Source organism: Balaenoptera borealis (assembly GCF_965194805.1).
Source record: "Balaenoptera borealis genome assembly, chromosome: 5".
NCBI classification, from domain to species: Eukaryota; Metazoa; Chordata; class Mammalia; order Artiodactyla; family Balaenopteridae; genus Balaenoptera; species Balaenoptera borealis.
Genome location: NC_138862.1, coordinates 100,247,155 through 100,266,915, shown reverse-complemented (window position 1 = coordinate 100,266,915; position 19,761 = coordinate 100,247,155). Strand labels below are relative to the sequence as shown.

Genomic DNA, 19,761 nt, shown 5'->3' with positions numbered 1-19,761 from the left:
ATCTGGTAATTCTGACTGCAAACAGAAAAAAAAGTTAATTAGTACTTAATAGGGAAGTCATCAAAGATCAGAGTTGATTTTATTTATTTATTTATTTAAAGGCTTTTAAAATTAAATTTATTTCTTCATTTATTTTTGGCTGTGTTTGGTCTTCGTTGCTGCGCGCGGGCTTTCTCTAGTTGTGGCGAGCGGGGGGCTACTCTTCATTGTGGTGCATGGGCTTCTCACTGCGGTGGGTTCTCTTGTTGCGGAGCACAGGCTCTAGGCATGGGGGCTTCAGTAGTTGTGGCTCACGGGCTTAGTTGCTCCGCGGCATGTGGGATCTTCCTGGACCAGGGCTCGAATATGTGTCCCCTGCATTGGCAGGCGGATTCTTAACCACTGCGCCACCAGGGAAGCCCCAGAGTTAATTTTAAAATGAGTCTATCAGGAATTTTATTCTACATATTTGAAAATTTAAATGAAATGAAAAAATTTCCTTAAAAATAATTTAAAATATCAGAACTTAATTAAGTATATTGGAAAGGCTATGTAATCAGTAACTAGATTTAAATGAAAGGTTATAAAATCCTACCATTAGTAAAGCATAGATTACATGATTTCTACAAGGAAATATAAGAAATTCAAATAAACTGTTATTAGAACTAGTTGGAACTAACACATATACGTAGTTGTTGGGTTTTGTGTGTGCGTGTGTGTGTGTGTGAGTGATAATCAGTAAAATAATGTTAGGAGAAAAAAGGTGCAATCAATGAAAAAAACAGCCATAAAACATGTAGGAATATTCTAAACATGAAATACTTAAGGTTTCTGTGAAAAAATATAAACCATTATTGAAAAACTAAAATAAAACATGCAAAAATGTAAGGATACCAGGTATATGCCAAATGAATCTATACATCCAATAAATGCTAATCACAATCATAAACAACATAGCATGGAAATTGTTTAGCTATTTCCAAAGTTTACCTGGGAGAGTGAATGTGTAATGAAAACCATGAATATGTTGAAATGTTGGAAAGAAATTATTCAAAGTGGTGGGATGTCTGGCAGTTAGCAAACATGCTGTATACAGTTATATTAATTAGAACAATACATAGGAAGAGTAGTGCATGTATATACAGTGGAGAAATATAGTTTGCATATTCTAGAGATACTATGGGAAGGAAAAAGCTACTTTAGTTCCCTCAGAGACCAGGACCAATCTCAGAGACCAATTTGAAGATTTATAGTTCTAAAAGGATGGACGCATATGACCTTGATCAAGGTGTGCTAGCAGGGAAGGTTACCAGAGGCCATAGAAGTAAACTCAGGAGTGAAAGTGACATTATCTCAAGAACCTCAGGGTTGTTTATTGGTCAGGGCTGGTTCAATGATGTGTGTGGATGAAACATGAGGGCCCTCTGTTTCCATTCAAGTTGACACTGTGGTATTGGTCAGGGTTCTCCAGAGAACCAACAGAATACATACATAGAGATACAGATACAGATACAGACACAGATATAGATTTATACACAGTTGACCCTTGAACAACATGAGTTTGAACTATGCAGGCCCACTTATATATGGATTTTTATTTCATCGGTAAATACTACAGCACTACATGATCTGCAATTGGTTGAATCTAGGGATGTGGAACCATAGATACAGAGGGCCGACTATAAGTTATACTAGGATTTCTGACTGCACCACTAACCCTCTCATTGTTCAAGGGTTCAAGGGTCAGCTGTATGAGAGAGAGACAGAGAGAGATTGATTTGTTTGAAGGAATTGGCTTATGTGACAGTGAAGACTTGACAAGCCTAAAATCTGTTGGGTAGGCTAGCAGGCTGGAGACTCAGGGAAGAGTTTCAGTCTGAGTCCACAGGTGGTCTGCTGGTATAATCCCCTCCTCTGGGGAGGTCAGGTTTTTTGTGTTGATTCATGATCTACTGATATGGATTGGATGAAGCCTACCCACATTCTGGAGGGTAATCTACTTCACTAAAATCTACTTATTTAAATATTAATCTAATTTGAAAGATACCTTCACAGAAACATTTAGAATAATTTTTGAGTAAATATTTAGGTACCATGGCCTAACCAAGCTGACACATAAAATAAACCGTCACAATTATGTTATGCTTTAATGGATGTCCATATGAGTATGAATTATCACAACTCTATCTGTGGAACCAAGGTTAGGAAGCAGTAGATATTCTTCCAGCAGTTTTGGACTGAGTAAACTACTAGGGTTTTAGGTCTTTCACATGCAAAAAGATGAAGAGGGGGATTCCATTCATCTAATTATTAATGGCAGTAGTGGTTTGGGCTAGTAAAAAACAATAAAAAGAAATGTACTTCAAACTCATTAAATAGGTCACAATGGTTATATATAAAATATTAAGAAAAAATACTAATAGAATATTAATAGACTATTCTATTCAAGATCTATAACCTAGAAACAACATAAAATAATGACAAATATGACTATAATGATTATTTTTAAAGTTATTTATGGATAACTACAGCCATGATTAGGTGCTATTGGCAATCAACATAGCAAACTATGGGTTAATGGCAATTGTATGCTAATAAATTATCAAATCAGTGAGAAAATATTTAAACATACAAGAGCAATGAACAAAGAAAGTTAAAGTAATTCACAGGAGAAGAAATAAGAGCAAAAATAACATAAAAAACAACATTGGTGATAGGAAATGTATTTGAAAACAATACAGTTCAAAATTTCTTTATTAGATTTACTTTTTTTGTTTTTTTTAAAATGATTAGTGAATGTGACAGTGTGGGGAAACATACACAATTGGTGGAAAAGTAAGCTGGAGGGTAAAGTACCTTCTTTTACCAACATTTGAAATGTACAAATACTTCGATTCAAAAATTCCACTTCCAGAATTTAATCCTGTAGACATTCTTCCACTTAACTGTTCATTATTGCATCATTTTTAGGAAAGAAAGAATATTAAATCATCTTATATTTTATTAATATGGGCATGGTTTGATAAAGAGAGGTATATTTATAATTTGGAGTAACTGGCTGCTATAAGAATGAGATGTACTGATGGGTAAGGATGCCCATGCCATTTTGTTTGTGGGATGGAGAAAAAAGCTAATTGTAGAGCAGTATATATAGTCAGGTTTCATTTTGTAAAAATAAATATATTCTTGTGTATTTTTCCTATGTGACATATATGTATACATATACATACACATAAATAGTTGCATGTGCAAATTCTAAATTGTATACATCATGGTGCTCAGATTATAACTAGTGTATAAGAGCTTAGAGGGATAGTATGAAAAATTTGCTTTCACTTTAGACACTTCTGTATTACTGAATATTTTCAAAGAGCAGTCACTTGTTTTAAGGTTACTTATTTTAAGTTGTAGGCCACTATTACTGGAAGCCTGATGCTCTCCACATCCTGCTTCAATAAAGTTATATGCTCCGGCTGTTGTCATACTGTTTAACAATCTATACATGACTGCTTTCTATATAAGCCATCAGGTGCAGCATACCAGCTATATAATAACCACAAAATACCTTTAATGCTTATTCAATGTAAAATGATTAACAAAAGTTGGACAATGAAATGAATCAAAAAAGAATGAGTAAATAAATGACTTAACAGGAGGAGAAAGAATGAATGAAAGAATAAACAGAATAAGGTAACAGTCGAGGAAATAAAGAAAAATGGGTATGACATATTGGAAAATTACAATCTCCTGCAAAGAATTGAAAACTAAAAAGATAAGCTAAACATCAAAATTTAACTGACTGGAAGGAATAACTACTAGACATTGATGGAAATTATGTACTATTTTTGTCTATTTTATAAACAGAATATGATCATGTACATTATTAAATACAACAAATTAACTTTGCTATAAAATTACTTAAATTGTAATAATACATTTATTTGTTGGATTTCTTCAAAGCATTAGGATTTTCTTATAATTACATAGATGTATCATGAGTAGAAACATTGCTATTTTGCTGAAAGAATTGAATTATCAGTTTTTCATAACATATCTGGACTAATTTATTTAATATGAAAATCTATTTCTTTTTAATTATTCACTTTCTGTGGTTGTATATTACTTTCAATTACTAGCTTTCAGTTGGCAAGAAAGGAAACTACCTGATGTGTTAACATTTATTCTTTCTACAGGTAATCATTGTTCAGAAGATGTGAAATGCATGGTCAAGAACACAGGGTACTTAGAATTCATTAGATACATCTATGATGACATTGGAAAGTTGGTTTGCTCCTATTACTAAAATGTGTTACCTTGCCACATTGTTTCTTACAAGAAGTAGGCACATTCATAAAAATATAACCCTGAAACTTTATTAAAAATTATGTTTACAGGAGGCAAGTGAAATGCTGGCTTTAGTAATGGTGATCATTTCTTTTAAAATATTTACTAGACATAAATAGCTATTTAATGATTATTATAGTTTTTTAACAGGCATGAATAGCTAATTTATGCCACTGTCAATTTTTTTTTTGAGCTGTACAAAGCTCATCTTTTTTACTTTAGGTGGATTTTATTCAACCTCTCTAAATAACAAACCATTTCTATGTTAAAGTAAGAAACAAATGGGAAGTTTTATATGGTTTTCTTTTGGAGAACTATGTTAGTGGTACTAGGTTCCCCTTTTTAGAAGCTGGGATAATAGATAATTTACTCTCAAAATATTTTATTAATACCATATCCTGAGACCACTAAACTAATTCGAGGGTGAACAAACTACCGTCATGAATTCAATCTGGCCCACTGCCTGTGTTTGTAAATAAAGTTTTGTTGGGACACCTTGGCTCACTCATTTACATATTATCTATGGCTGCTTTTTTTTGCTGTAACAATAGAGTTGAGTAGTTGCAACAGAGACTATATGGGCTGTAAAGCCTAAAATATTTACCATCTGACCTTTTGCAGAAAACATTTGCTCACTCCTGAACTAAACTAATTGACCCTCGTGTCCTGCCCCATCACTGTAATAAAGTCATACTCAGAAACCATAGAGAGTACACATAGACTATAGCAGCATTTCTTATGCTTGAGAAATGCAAACAATCCCTTCGAAGGATGAAAAGTATTTTCCTAGACCGTGATTAATGACTTAAATTACTTTTACTATGTACCTGAATAAAGGTGTAACTAGGTACACACTCTTTTTATTTATAGCTTTAGTTTATTCCAAGACATATTTAAAGTAGTAAAAAATAGAATTAACATTAAATGGATTTAATGATGGTGTTATTTTGCACAAACTAACTCAGTGTTTGAAGCACGCAAATGTCATTCCCTGATGTGACATAGGATCTTCTGAGTTTGGCACACGGACCCTACTGTACACCATGTGATGACTCAGTTCTCCCTCTGTTTTTCTCTATTCACATTACTATGAAACTTCTGTTGGAGCAGACAAAGTTGGCATCATTTGGGCTTGACTTCTTAAGTAAGCATATCATAAATGGAGAAAGATCATACAATTGGTGTATTCTAAAACTACCTCTGTTCTTTTTCTCGTTTTCTCAGGACCATTAAAGTATTCCTTCCTGATACCAACTCATTTCCAAACTGATATTCAGTGCAGGCACTGGAATCCCATGGCAGTCCTTTTTTAAAATGATCACCCAGGTGACCTGATATGTGGCTTTATATATATATATATAGTATCATATATAATAGAATATTATACATATAATATTACTAAAAAGAAGAGGAAAATTAAACTATTCTCACTGAGAACTGGTCGATTACCACAATACATTTGCACACCTTTATTCTGTCTAAGAAACACTGACCCACAGCAAAGGTGAAAGCACTTTAAAGGAAGTGCAGGTTATTGGTCGCTTACTTCATTCAGTAAGGCAAGGCTAAAAGATGCTAATGTTACTTAGTGCTGGAGCAGTTTTTATTACAGATTTCTAGAACTTCAGCAGAGTGAAAAACAGGTCCCTCTATTTCAACAGAATTCATCCTCCTATAAGCAAAGAATTTAATAAAATAAGCATATTAATAGTCAATTCTGCATAATACAGAAGGAATTGAACAGAATATGGAAGATATGTTTCCTGTACTGTTAATGCTTATAGCCAACCCGAAAAAAACAAAAGTTTCTATATCAAATAGTTATTCAGCATAAGGTTTCAAGTCTGTGTATGAATAACTGCCAAAACAAGTAAAACTAATGCATTTAAAATTCTGAAGGTGTTTGATTAGAGGAAATGATATAAAGTACAGGAATTTTCTGTAGTAACTATTCTTATAATGTCAGATCCATGGACAAAAAAAAACTTGCCAAACCATTATAATTTCATCAAAAAATGGGGTTTCAAATTTTAACATACTTAGACTTATTTTGATGCTTACGTAACACCTTCAGAGAGGATTAATTTAGATAATTATATTGACGATATTATGGAATTACTAAAACAATTAGGAAATTATGATTCTTCTGGGTAACGTATCTCTGATGTGAACAAGTTCCAGGTACCAACAGTTTCTATTGTTTAACCAGCTGTTCTAGAAGAGACCATGGAATTTGCCTGGGATGAGGATGACTGAGCGTGATGACTTGGACTCTGTTCTAGGTTACTTTTACTTTGATTTTCTTCCAAAGCAGCAAATAAACAGAATCACTAATGTAAATGAAGTAAGAAAGTAGGTGGGTGGATATGATGGAACACTTTGCCCCTCACACCTTACTGAGATGATTCAGGGTCTGGTGGTCTCAGCAAACCCCTGGGAATGAAATGCTGCTCAGTCAGAGTGGGAATCGGTGTGCTCACTGCCTTCTGTGTCTGCAGTAGTCATGTTAGCACCCAGAAGCAACTTACACTATCTTAACAGGCAATAATTCCATTATTCAGGAACCTACATTCCCATGCCATCTCTGCAGGGCCTAGGAGGTTCTCTCTTACACGTACTTAGGCATAGCTGGGCCTACCACGCCAATAATATGCTGCTTCTGTGATTACCAGTACGTGGAAAAATTGTTTTTTAAAACAAAGGGAAAATACAAGTGCAAGGAATAAGGGCAATGAGAAAGAAAAATGATACTTTTTAAAATAAAAAGACTCAATTATTTAGATTAAAAATAGACTTTGGGATATGATGCCATCATATAATACTCTGCAAATTTTATGATTTTGAAATTTTATTAATAGTCTCCACAATATACTCAGGAAGTTCAGTATACAATTAAATTTTGTTATCACAAATGCAGTAGTGGCCACATTCACATCAAGAAATGATATATGAATTGCATCGGATATGGTAGCTTCTTTTACGTTCCCCTTTCCTCTTAGAATAGACTGTGGCACATTATAAAATAGATTCCCTTTTGTTCATGACTTGTTCAGTTGCAAATTCATGTAAACTACAGGACCAGTTTGGCACCTGCTGTGATCATGAGTCTACTGCTGTTTCTCTAATCAGAATACATTCCTATTAGATAAACCATCTGGTTTGAAAAGCATCCCTTTTGCATTCAAAACAGTTTTGTTAGAATTCAGCCAAAGTATATTTTAAAAGGAAAGATGTGTCAGCCAGATCAGTCTGTTTACTAATGGAATAGTCCTCTATTAAAATATCATTTGCAGAATAAAAGCTATAGAATGAAAATATTACACAACATGAAATGTTATAGTTACATGTGAAAATGTGGGTGGTGGCAACCTTTGTCTAAGTCCATCCAGTGAAATCTGTTGAAATTTAGTCATAGTCATCCTCTGATCAGAGCCAACTAAATTTCATGTTATTCTGATTGCAGTCATTTTCATTGAGTTGTGACATATCATGAATGTTATTTCGTGACCATCAGTATTATTACATACTACGGTACTACTTGGTTATATACTGAATCATGTTTATTCCTGTGGATGTGAGTCATTTTTATTTATACTCATATTCTTCAGGCTATATATATTTTATATCATTTAGTCCAATACCAATAATAATATAATTCTACTCTAGAAATAATTCATAGGAACCCAAAAATCTACTTTTAATATTTTGAGTGAATTTTGGGTACTACTAACAGGGAAAATAAAATATTGAAGCACGTGAAGTTTAAAGTTAATTAAAGCTTAACAGTCATAAGGAAAAAAGTGGACGGTAAAAGAAATGCTGCTCTTTGATCTTTTCAATTAATGTGTTTATCAAAATTTGATTGTATTCACACACTTGTTAAGATGTTCTCAATTATATTTCAAAAACCAGAGACATGCTTCCTGCCTTCAAGGAGTTTGCATCTGTTTGAAGAAGCAAGACTAATAAAATAACTGCATAGTCATGAAAGCATGCCTGTGGATTTTTGAGATTCAATTGAAAATATCATAAAGATCAGAAGAGAGAATATCAGAATGGAAGAGGGAGAATTTAGAATTGTTTTGATGGTCAAGCTGGTGTTAGAAGAATAGAAGGTCAAAAGGCAAGACACTTGGAGGAAACATGAATGGAAGAACAGAAATGTAGGATACAGGTAAAATGGTCTCTTATGTAGCACAGAATGGGATTTGGACTTGGATATGTCAAACTTAGATATTGATAGCTCTCCAGAGTCTTTGAAATGTGAATCAAATAATTTAATATTTGCCTACACAAATCAATACCCTCATTTTTTACTTTTTTTTTCTCAATTGGGCTGTCAGCTCCTTGCCCACAAAACATATATTACATTATGAAGCACATAGTAACTTATGATGCCTTGAACATTGTGACACATGATATTTTTTCAAAGAATGAATATTTGAATGTGTATGTAAAAAATTCTGGTCATGTGGTTTTGTGTGTGATTAAAGACACCTCTGTCAATTTCTGCTGAAAATCCAAGAACTTTTTATATTGACAATGCCTGGAGTATGAAGCGCCTTTATTGAATTAATGTAAAGATATGATTATTGCTAAAATGAAAGAAATTATAAAGATAAAATTGGAGGATCCCTGACAACCTCCTCAAATTGCCTTTTTCTTCCATCCTCATTATCATTTCTTCCTTTTGCTGGCTTTAAATTTCCACCAAATCACTCTTTTGGAAAGTACAACAGATGTGAAATCATTGTCTTCAGGAGGCTACCAAGAACACACTATATATTTTTGGAACTGTTATGTATTATCTGGATCTAGAAATAGGTGCTGGAATACTTTGCCATCACACAGGGACATTTTCACCAGATTTGGTAGGTAGCAACTTTGAAAGCAGAGAGGAGAGTTTTGTTCCGAAAGAAAATGATGAAGTACAGTTAAATTTCATTAGGCAGGGGAAAAATGATCAATTTCTAAGACTTGGGAAGGAATTCCGTAAATAATTACGCATAAGGAAAGGCAAAGTGTGTCAAAACACGTCTACCTGAATATGGTGTGTGTGTGTGCGTGTGTGTATACATACAAGTTGGGATTTGTTATATAAAAGATCTGTCACCTATAAATGAGCTAGAAAAGTACAAGAATAATAAATGAAATAATAAATAATAAATTTATAATAATTATTATTTTCAGTAAATGATGGTTATATTAAATCTCAATATAAACATCTTTTATTTCCTATTAAAGAGTACCTTAAGAGTGGGTACTCAATAAAATTACTTAGCCAAAACACCTGTTTCTGACAGACATTTAGGTTAATAAAACTGACATACGCCATTTATTGATTATTTACATATGCCAGGTACTGTGCCAAGTGTTTATATATTTATATTTTATAACTTATTTCTCACCATACTCCTATGTTGTTTTATAAATGAGGAAACTGTCACACAGGAGCCTCTGCAACGCCAGAGAACAGGGTCTATGAACTTAATCACTCTGCATCCCAAATGTATATTGATGCAAGTCTAGAAACAGAAGGAGGTAGGTGACTCCTAGTGTTGTTTTTATTGTTATGGTTGACATTTTCCAGATCTAGCAGGCTTCCAAATCAGGATACTGTTCAGCAAAGTACAATCAGTAAAGTTGTTAGAGTGAACAGCAAGTAAGTGTTGCCACTTGAAGAATGAGAAACCAGTTTGAGGCAAGACTTCTTAGAAGTGATGAGTAAACCCAGAAGTGTGGACCTAGCCCACAACATCTGAATCAGAGCTATTAAAGCTTCAAGGGCTTGTTGAATACTCACAAGAATATAGTATTGGATTCTTCTGATCTTGCTAAAAAGATGTGGATTAAATATGAAAGTATTCATGAATGAGCAATTGAATAATGACATGCTTTAGCCATGGTAATGTATTTATATTTCTAATCACTGTGGATTTCCATGTAATCACAAGCAGACTATTATAGTGGTTAACATCACAACCTCTGGTATTTGTACCTGATTTTGAATCCCAAATCTGTCTCTTTCAAGTCGTATAACCTAGGATAAGCCACTTAACACCTGTGTCTCAGTTTTCTCATCAAGGGTTGGATTGGGGAAGAAATGAGTTAAGTACTTAAACACTTAGAACAGTGCCTGACACTTTGTAAGCACTAAATATTGTCAGTCACTTTTACTATGGGTTTTATGTACATACTCAAGTGAAATAGATGGATACACTGGTTATTTTAAGTCACTGATTTTTAACTATGAATAGGTGAAATATCAAAGGGAGGATGGAAAAAGGTTTTTCTCTATCTAAACCTCCCTGGAAATTCTGTTAAGTCCTTTCTCTCCCCACCCCTATCTTGCCCCATACCAACATCTTTATCATCCTTCCAGATGAGAATCATAAGTTCTCATGAGAGATCTTACTTACAGGACTATCTTGCAAACATGAATTGTGTGGAGGCAGAAAAAGATTAAAAGCATTGATTTACATACCACTCTCCCACTTTGTCCCAGCTTACCCTTCCCCCTCCCCATGTCCTCAAGTCCATTCTCTAGTAGGTCTGCGTCTTTATTCCCATCCTGCCCCTAGGTTCTTCATGACCTTTTTTTTTTTTAGATTCCATATATATGTGTTAGCATACGGTATTTGTTTTTCTCTTTCTGACTTACTTCACTCTGTATGACAGACTCTAGGTCCATCCACCTCACTACAAATAACTCAATTTCATTTATTTTTATGGCTGAGTAATATTCCATTGTATATACGTGCCACATCTTCTTTATCCATTCAAATGTACATACATACACTACCAAATGTAAAACCGATAGCTAGTGGGAAGCGGCCGCATAGCACAGGGAGATCAGCTTGGTTCTTTGTGACCAACTAGAGGGGTGGGATAGGGAGGGTGGGAGGGAGGGAGATGCAAGATGGAAGAGATATGGGGATATATTTATATGTATAGCTGATTCACTTTGTTATAAAGCAGAAACTAACACACCATTGTAAAGCAATTATACTCCAATAAAGATGTTAAAAAAAAATTGATTTAAGTAGGATTGGATCGCATGATCGTAACTGCCTGAATAATAGCTTTCTTCACTCAGGTTTTTGACATGCTTTATGAAACTTGCTGTGGAATATAATCCTCAACAGTGAGTGTAATGTCCACTCCAAGTGCCTTCAGCATGAATCTACAAGTGAGAAGCTGCTTACATAGCAAAGTTCCCAGAAAAAAAATATACCTCCTTTTGAGGAACAAGAATATTCTCTCTTCATTGGCGAGAGCTTCATATAACTGATTCTCTCCTTGGCTTTGACTTGCCTTTAATGATATGCACAAACAGTGAATATGTATGTTTTAAAATATGATAGATCAGAGACTTAAGTTAGCAAAACAGCAGGAGGGAGCATAATCTCCTGTAATAGGAGTAAGCACCCATGAGATGGCAGTTACAGTCTTACTTTGTGGCCACTTTTTTAATTACCGAAAAAAAATATTTTTTACATATCACAAAAGAAAACTGTGAATATGTTTACACTCACCTATCCAATGTCATATTTTCATATTTAGTTCCTAACAGATTTTTATTGGTTTCTGTTGTTGGTTGAACTGTGTTCCCCAAAAGGTAAGTTGAAGTTCTACCCCCTGGTACCTGTGAATGTGACCTTATTTGAAAATAGAGCCTTCATAGATATAATCAAGTTAAGATATGGGCATAGTAGACTAGGGTGGCCCTTAAATCCAATGACTAGTGTTCTTATAAGCAAAGGCAGATTTGGACACAGAGACACAGACGCACACAGACAATAGATGGTCATGTGAAGAGGGAGGCAGAAATTGGAAGGATACAGCTACAGCCAAGGGTGGTCTGCAACCATCAGAAGTTAGAAACAGCCTTCAGATAGAGCATGACACAGCTGACATCGGGATTTCAGACTTCCACCCTTCAGAATGATGAGAGAATAAGTCTCTTTATCTTTAAGCCACCAGTTTGTGGTGATTTGTTATGGCAGCCCTAGGAAACCAATACAATTTGCATCATCCATGACACTCCAACCTCAATGGCCTTCTTTTTAGATCCTCAAACACATGATGTATTTTCCTGTCTGGAGTCCTTCGCACAGGCTGTTCACTCTGCCTGGAATACTCTTCCCCAGATCCCTCCATGCCTGGCTTTTGCTGTTCATTAAGGACTTACACAGGCCAGAGATCTTCCCTTAGTTCCTAAATTAAAGTAGCCAGTCATTTCCTCTCTACCATGTCACCCTAATTTAATTCCTAAGTAGAAATGATAGGATATTTTTCTTTCTTTTCTCTCTCTTTTTTTCTTTGTGGGTTTATTTATATGTTGTTCCTCTAAAATTCTTGAGAACAAGAATTTTATGTGTTTGTTCAGTACCTAGAATAGAATCTGGTACATGTAGGCATTCAAAAAGTATCTAGTGAATGAATAAATGAAGTCATAATTTTTTTTTTACCCCTTGAAACAGACTATTATAATGTCATAGGACAAGGTCCTGAAATATATTAGTTGTTTCAATTTTATAAACAGCTACTGTACCTCTCTATGAGCATGACATTTATGGCATTTTAATTTTTTTCAATTTTAGTAAAGTTGGGCTTGTAAAAATTATTTTATAAATATTCTTTTACATCTGAATAACTAGCAGATATTGCCACCGTATCAGTATCTGAAAAGTACATTTTCCACTGTGTGGTTACTCTTAATTTTTCCTAGTTATCTACTGGCAGGAAAATCAGCTTTTAACAAATTTTCCTTCTTTCAGCCAACACATTTCTAAAGGTAGTGGTTGATATATTCTGCAGTTTTCAGTTAACTTGTCAAGAATATAAAATACAATCTGATTTGCTCTTTCCTGATAATCTTAATGTAGTTAGTCATAATGCACGAATATGTAATAGTCTGTTTGTGAAGGAAGATGATGGGTTAGATGGAACTGAGAACTTTTCTAATTTCCTGTCCAGGTAGTGTATTTCATAAATATTTCCAACACAAATGACCTCCTCTATTTGATAACTTTGATGAAATTCCTGCCTACAGTTTTATAGAGTATGGTATTAACAACCTCCCTAAAAGTTCTGTACTTTTTAGATACTTTTTAGTCTTGAAACTCCCATTACAAGTTGTTGTTGTTACCTTTGACATTTATCAGTGTTTGATTTTGGATTGGTTTTTAAAAAATTATAAGTTCAGATTTTCAGTAACCTAGAGACTTGCATGTTTTTTTCTCATGTTGTTTAGTTTGATTTATATGCAATAGTTGAGTATGTTTCTTTCAACTGATACCTTGCGATCGTCCTCCAATATTAGTTCCCTCCTTTAAAAAAAATATATTTTTAACTTCCTGTTCAACTTGTTACTCTTTTAGTTAATCACCCACCCCATGTTTGCCCAGTTGTTCAGCCCGTTAAACACAGAAGAACATTTGTTCTCTTTTTTTCTTCCTTATCCTCACTTCCCATATTTGATTCACCAGCAAAACCTACTAGTCTTATTTTTAAATCTATGTTTCCCCTCCTCTCCAAAGAGATCACTGGGACAGCTGAATAAACTGCTGATGGACTCCCTTCTTCTCTCTTAAGTTCTCTGTGTGATTCATTTCCTCACACTGAGTGAATAGAAAAAAAAAGTAAATTCATTCTTGCTACTGCCATGCTTCGTACTGTGAAGTAAGTGTTACCGCGCTTAGTTCAGACTCCTTATTAGGACCCTCAGAGACCACAGGAACTGATCTCACCAACTTCTCCAACATTGGTTTGCTTTCTGTTTTCTCACATGCCACGATCATATTTAACTCAGGGCCTTTCGATTCCCCCTGCTTCGTCCAGATCTGGCTGACCGCCTTTTTAACATTAGGCTTCAGCTCAAATAACACCTCTTGAGAAATACCAGTCGTTAACTTCCCATCTAAATTATTCTCCTGCACTGTCATTCTCTGTAACAGACAGCTCTTTATCCTTATTCATTTCTAACAAACCGAGTTTGTTTACCTCCTTGCATAACCACATATTTCAGAGGATGTGGGCTTCAACCCCATTAGTCTAAATCTGATGGGTTTAAATCTTTTTTTCTTTTATTTACAATTTTATATTAATTTCAGGAGTACAACTTAATTCGAAGTTTTTATAGGTTATATGCCATTTAAAGTTATTATAAAATATTGGCTATATTCTCTGTGCTGTATGTGCTGTACAATATATCCTTGTAGCTTATTTATTTTATACATAGTAGTTTGTACCTCTTAATTCCCTACCTCTATCTTGCCCCTCCCTCCCTCCCTCTCCCCACTGGTAATCACTAGTTCTATGAGTCTATTTCTGTTTGTTATATTCATTCATTTGTTTTATTTTTTGAATTCCACACGTGAATGATAACATACAGTATTTGTCTTTCTCTGTCTGACTTATTTCACTAAGCCTAATACCCTTCAGGTATGATGAGTTTAAATCTTTATAAGTCTAACCTAATAGTTTTCAAACAATGGCAGGGTCCCACACACAGAGATTTTGATATCTTTGGTCTGAGGTTAAAAACCATTTTTCTGAATTGGTTATGGTATTTGAGTATGCTTGGAGTGATTTAGTACAGGCATGGGCATGAGTTGCAATTTGGTAAATGAAATGTGAAAGAAAGATTACTTATGGGATTCTTAAAAATATTCTCTGTCTTACAAGGGGGATCAAAGAATAACTTCTCAACAACCAGCTGGGCATTGTTGTGTAAGAACGTGAAGCAGCTGTCTTATGCCCCGGAAGGTGAAAACCTGAGTATAAAAGCCGACATCAGGATGGCTGAGAAGAAAGAGAAAACGAGAATTTAAATGACATTGTTGAGTCAGGTAACACTCATACAACACTAACTCTAGTCAGGTTTTTTTTTTAATTAATGTGAGATAATAAATCTCACTCTTACTTAAGCTATTTAAAGTTGGATCTTATGTTAATTGTAGACCAAAGTAGCTTAACTGATATATTTTCTAGTTCATTACCCTAACCAGTTGTCTTAATGCAGGCAATAAACTCTGAAATTGTCTTGCTTGTTTATGCATTTCCTGTTTTTGGTCTTTCCCTGCATTTTAAGAAAAAGAATGTTGTCTTTTTTATATTCATTTTTGACCCAATGCCTAGAATGTTGTTTGGCACATAGTAGATACTGAATGAATGTGTAAAAATATATGACTAATATATTCAATCTACTACCTTTATCTCTTCAATATCTAAAGATAAACTTCTCTATGCTTGTTCATTATTACAGTGTTAGTTTATTAGCTCTTTCCAGGAATACCTTAATAGTCTCTATTAAAATATCCCTTTCTACAGTTTACCAATTCATCTTCCACACTGCTGCTAGAGCAGAAAAGATCTTACCTGCTTAAAGTCTGTCTACAGTGCCTTATTACCTACCAAGGTAATGTCAAACTCCATTACCTGATAGACATCAGGCCTTTACCTGCTTATTCAACTTGTCTGATTCGGGTCTGTACTACAGTCATACTTAAGATTTCAAATCTTTTCCAACAAATCACGTGTAGTAGGCAGAATTCTGAGATGGATCACAAAATTACTACCTTCTCGTATGTACACTTTGTATAATAAATCCCTTTGACTGTGGATGGACCACAAGGAATTGAATTCAGCCAACAACCTGAATGAGCTTGGAAGCAGACCCCAAACTCCAGAGAAGAACCCTAGCCAGGATGACATTTTCATTGCAGCTTTGTGAGACACTCAGATGAGATAAACCCAGATTCTGACCTACACAATTATGAGATAATATATGGGTGATTTTTGAGCTGCTAAGTTTCTGGGTAATTTGTCTTTCAGTAATAGAACACATACATCATGCTTCCTCAATTCTCCTTGCTTTTCACTCATTGTTCCCTCTAATTTCAGTTCATGTCTGCTTAGTATTACTTACCCATCCTTCAAGACCCAACTCATGCATTACTTCCTTTAGGAATACTTCCTCTGTGAAACACCTTTCTCTCAACCTTAGCTTGCTTGCTTCAATATGCTTCATTCTCCTCAATGGTTTTTATTGTTCTAACATTTGCCCTTTCATATGTCTATTATATTAGAATGGTAGTATCCTCATTTTGAACTGAAGCTATGACCCCTGTCATGGCAAGACCAATGTCATAATGGAACCAGGTTATCAGGAGTCTCCTGATAAAGACATACCCCAAATATACTGAAGCTATTTGATTAACTCAACAGTAATGCCTCAGATTTTTGTCAGGATGTGACATCAGTGTTACTCTGACTCAGATATCTCCCCACACTAACCCTCAATGGACTAATGACTAAGTCACAGTTGACAATGGACATAGAAGCTTACAACAAATAAAATTTTAAGAATTGACTTGTGGTTTACAGTGGCATAATAATGACATCTCTATTGCTTTTGCCTCTTCTCTGAAATCATTGCAAAACAATGAGAATTATAAGAAAGAGATGAGAAACATAGCTTCATCTTTGGTAAAACTGGAAACTATCTGTAACTCTACAAAATACATGAAGAATGCCTGCTAAATCCAGTGACAGTAATAATATGATGCAAGAAAATGCTGAGAAAAGAAATCTACAGCTGCACCATTGGATAATGCAGACATAGATAACTCTCCAATATAGCTGATCACCCTGAGGGATAAAATACCACTAACAATTGCATATCAGAATAGTGGGTTGGGTCATAGGGGTTTCTCTAGACCTTATTTATCATCACAGAGAAGTAAGGAGTTGAAGCTGAAGAAGAAAACACACAAGCATTCTGAATGTATGAAAGTAATCTGCAGGGAATCCAGATAAAGGAAAGCCTTTGAATTGTAAACAGCCCTGCAACTGCTGATTTCTTTCAGCTGGGAGAAGTAAAGGCTAAATAATCCATCTCTGTCTCTCTTTCTATGTGTGCAATTGTGTTTGTGTAAATCATATAGGCATGCACATACACACACACAAACTTGAAATTCTGTGTTATAGGAAATTTCTCCATGAGCCAGGGAAGTATCCAGGTAACTTGTAAACTGTTTTCACTCTTAAACCACAGAAACCTCCTGCTGAGAGATGGTAGTAAAGTAAGAATTTACCTCACAGAAAGATAATTAATACTTTAAACTATTCAACTCAGCATCCACAAATATTCTGCAAGTTAAAAATAAGGAACAGAAAAAATGAAATGGAAAATAAGGAAGACATAGCAGAAAAATACAACCTTTGACAAGATTCAAGATTTTGGCCAAACTATATGGAAAATACCAATTTAAAGTAAGAGCTAAAAGCAGAGATATAAGAGAACGAGGAAGACATTGGACACATAAATACATACAAGAACCTCCAGAGCTCAAGAGACAAGAAGAAAAGAAAATAAAGACTTCAGAAAACGAGGCCACACAGAAAACATGAAAGGGCAATAGACTCTACTCGAAGGCGAGTGGAAAGTCAGATTGGCAAAATAGACTAAAGTGGAATTAAAGTAAAAAGACAACAAATAGAATTAAAGAAATTAGGGAGAGCTGACTGATAAAGAAGATACCCAAGGCAGATCCAAAATAGATATAATTGGTATCCTTGAATAAAAGAACCAGAAGGAGACAAAAACTTCAAGATATAATTCAAAAATTTTCTAGGACTGTAAAATATTTTAATGTATAGATTAATATGAAAAACTTTAATGTATAGATTGAATGATCTTACTCTGTCTAAGGTAAAACAGAGAGTTCAAAGTTAAAGACTAATCCTTCAGGCTTTGAGGAAAAAGGATAAAATGCCTATAGTGGGTGGAGAAGAGGAGGCTTCACATATTGCCAGCAAATTTTAATTTCTCAAGCAAAGAGGAACCTGAGTATTTTACACTCAGTCAATATTTCATTTCTGATACACAAATACACAAGAACAAAGGGCATATATTCCTCATGAGCTCTGAAAAAGACATTTATAGAGGATCAATTGACCAATATAAACATAGACACTAGGGCAAAAGATTGGCAATGATCCTTGTGTTTATTTAATTGCAGGATTAAAGTTAATCCAAGAGTGGAAATTGTAGTTACAAACAGACTATAAATCACAAACTATGTCAAGACAGAAAAAGTCATCACTATTATCAAAAGTCAAGAGTATAAATGTAAGAGAAGCGCAACATTTTATAGCTATAATGATTTCCTCTTTTTTTATAGCTGAAGGTCAAAAGATGCTTTTTGAACCTGACAATCAATGAACATATATATTAAAGTAATTTTTAAAAAGTGAATTAATATAAAGAACTAAGAAAAATAGATCTAGATGACAAGGTAAAATAAAACTAGATACTATGTTTTGAAATATGTTTAAATATATGTGATGGAGAAAGTGGAAAAGGATGGACAAAGTTAGCAGTAAATAGAGCAACAACAACACAAAAAACAGGACATATGGTGTTAACATCAGGTAATGTTGATTTAAGGCAAATGCATGATAATAATAAAAGGTTTAATTCATAAAGATTTTACAGTCACATACAATAATTTTATTTATTTACATTTTTTATTTATTTACAAATTGTATTTATAAATTTTATTTATTTACAAATAAATAAAACAACAAAATTCATGAAATAAAACCTAGAAGGAAAATTTCAGTGATATTTCAGGTGTATGATATTTTAATTAATGTATCTCTTTTGCCAATGGCATTTCAAGTAGATCAAAAATAAATAAAACTATATAAGTCCCAAATTATATAATACAAAATATATCTAGTTGATGTATATCTTTAGCAATTTACCTCATGTCTTTATAGAGGATAATTTTCCTAGGAAACTGAGGCTCCGTTATCCAAAGTTTTCAGTAAATATTCAGAAATGTGTATGGGATATTATCAGTTACCTGCACATGATAAGCAGGGATATTCAAATCACAGTGTCCAGAAGAGTTTGAAGAAATCAGGAAGGTATGAAGCCCTACTTGAGAACTTAGGAGGGAGGTGTTCTGAAGGACCTGACAGTATCCTTACCTTAAACAAGCAGTATTTCTAGCAACCTCTCCTCCAACAGAAGGTGCTAGACATGAGCAGATAAGTTGCTTATTTGATGGGATCTTTTAGTCAATTCCATCACCTTCATCTTTTTGAAAACTATGCAATTATGTATTTTTTAGTGTAATTCCAACTAATTAAAAGGATAACATAAAACAAGCAGAGTTTATATCAGCAGTTGAAAGAAATCAATAAACATAATTTACTATAGTTCTAGAGAAAAACTTCTATTTATTGGTACAAAAATTATTTTGATCAAAGGCAACATCCATACTGGATAAGATTGCTAAGGTATATACTTTCTTAATAAGTTATATAGATAAAGGCAATTCCTCTCTATATGTGTATATTTTGTGTGTGTATATATATATGTTTACTTATATACATAACATGTAAACATATCTATATGTGCAC

At 34.1% G+C, this 19,761-nt stretch overlaps 1 protein-coding gene across 4 annotated transcripts in view; it reads left to right on the top strand.

The window, feature by feature from the left end:
• The window catches only part of LOC309629759 (uncharacterized protein), a 324,290-nt gene extending 304,894 nt beyond the window's left edge, over positions 1-19,396 (top strand). For 3 of the 4 annotated variants that reach the window (XR_014245206.1, XM_082394266.1, XM_082394267.1), the window contains one exon: positions 15,013-19,396. The gene's annotated coding sequence lies outside the window, so the exon portion shown is untranslated. Of the gene's footprint in view, positions 1-4,172; positions 9,865-15,012 lie in introns of all 4 variants that reach the window. The other variant, XR_014245205.1, reaches the window with a different exon arrangement.
• The last annotated feature ends 365 nt before the right edge of the window (positions 19,397-19,761 follow it).